The 1,693-nt window shown below is 46.8% G+C and overlaps 1 non-coding gene across 1 annotated transcript; it reads right to left on the reverse strand.

Moving 5' to 3' along the window:
- Nucleotides 1-64: 64 nt before the first annotated feature.
- Trnak-uuu lies at nt 65-137 on the reverse strand. The gene has a single exon. It is a non-coding gene; the product is annotated as a tRNA-Lys (tRNA).
- Nucleotides 138-1,693: the final 1,556 nt, after the last annotated feature.

A 1,693-nucleotide genomic window follows, 5' to 3' on the forward strand; every position in this document is an offset into this window, starting at 1 on the left:
CCCAAAAACGCCTAAAACTAAAACTAGCTCTTTTAAAAAAAAAAAAAAAAAAAAAAAAAGTGTACGCCCGAACAGGGACTTGAACCCTGGACCCTCAGATTAAAAGTCTGATGCTCTACCGACTGAGCTATCCGGGCTCACAAACCAAATGCTTCCCTCAGTGAATGAAAACTGCTATGATTTTCTAGAATACCTACTTACCACATTATACAAACGTTTTTTCTTTGTGCTTAACCTAATTTTTGTGCACATCCCCCAAGAGAAGAAAGAAAGGGGGAATTTCGGCGCCATAGTGATGAGTTTGTGCTTCGGCGTTTGGACAGATGGTAAATCCAACGGGCTCCCCTTCTTTAGAGCCCTGTCCCCTTAACCGCCGACCCCCGCATTCTGCACAGCTGTTCCCACGCTGTGTCTGGACTGGCACCACGGTCAGTGCTAATGCATCACGCTGCGCTTTCGTCTACAGCGTTTTCGCTCCCTCCTTCCCATACCCGATTCCCACCTCAAAAAGAAAAGAAAAGAAAAAAAAAAAAAAAATCAAGCACGAAGCTGATCAGCCGAAAAGAGCCGATCTGGGCTGGGGTCACCTACCCTGTGCCACCGGCTCGCGCACGCGCAGCTGGGCACCATGCTGCGTCTAGCCTCTCCCCCTCTCTGCACACTTTTTTAAAAAACAGATCCCTCAACAACCTCCAGTACCCTGGGCCTTTGGCTGGTCGGCGCTCTTCTGTTAGAGACTGGAACAGCACCTCTCCGTTCCTTCCTCCTTGCCTCCAAAGACCTGGAAAGCAGGAGAAATAACCTTCCTTCTGCTTTTCTGCCTTCTTACATGACACGCCTGTAACAAAAGGAAAAACAAGAGAAAAACAAGCAAGTGTATGAACAGGTGTATTTTACAAATACAAGAGAGATACCCAGAGCCGGTGTGGTAATGCAAGAGGCAGAGGCAGGAAGCAGGGAGAGCTCTCTGGTCTACATAGTGAGGTCAAGCCTGGTCTACATAGTGAGTTCCAGACCTGCGGGGGCTACACAATGAGATCGAGATCGAGAGAGAGAGGAGAGAGAGAGAGAGAGAGAGAGAGAGAGAGAGAGAGAGGAGAGAGAGAGAGAGAGAGAGAGAGAGAGAGAGAGAGAGAGAGAGAGAGAGATTCTTAAAGTTCCAGTTTATGTAGCGTCTTCAACAAGAAAAAGAAAATATTTTGGCTAAGTGACAAATGAAAAAAGTCTTATGTCACCAGTGCAACAAAGGGTGGGAAATTAATGGTAAATAAAGGCCATTAGGGAAGTTTGTCACATTGATCCTCTGGTGCCATCTGAAAGCTGAAAAGGGATTTAAATTGTCCTTAGTTGGCCAATCTTTTGTCAAAGCCTCTCCAAATAAACGCCCTGCTTGCAGGCAGAGGGAAGGTAGAGAGCTTTTCATTGTTATCTGCTTCTTAATTTCCTATGGCTCAAAATAATCTTTATGCCACATATTTGGGGGTGGCATGTCTGCTACCTGTCACACATTGGAGAGTGTAGCTTAACTGCAACCCTCTCGGGGTGCTCCCAGTGAACAGGTGGCAGAATGGGTGGGTAAAGTCATCTGAACTATGCTGTGAAAGATCAGATGGTTCAGCTGTCTTCTCTGTGCTGGTTGGAGCCCAGGTGTGTTCTCTCTCTCTCTCTCTCTCTCTCTCTCTCTCTCTCTCTC

This window comes from Nannospalax galili, unplaced genomic scaffold, assembly GCF_000622305.1.
Source record: "Nannospalax galili isolate Female #2095 unplaced genomic scaffold, S.galili_v1.0 scaffold580, whole genome shotgun sequence".
NCBI lineage: Eukaryota > Metazoa > Chordata > Mammalia > Rodentia > Spalacidae > Nannospalax > Nannospalax galili.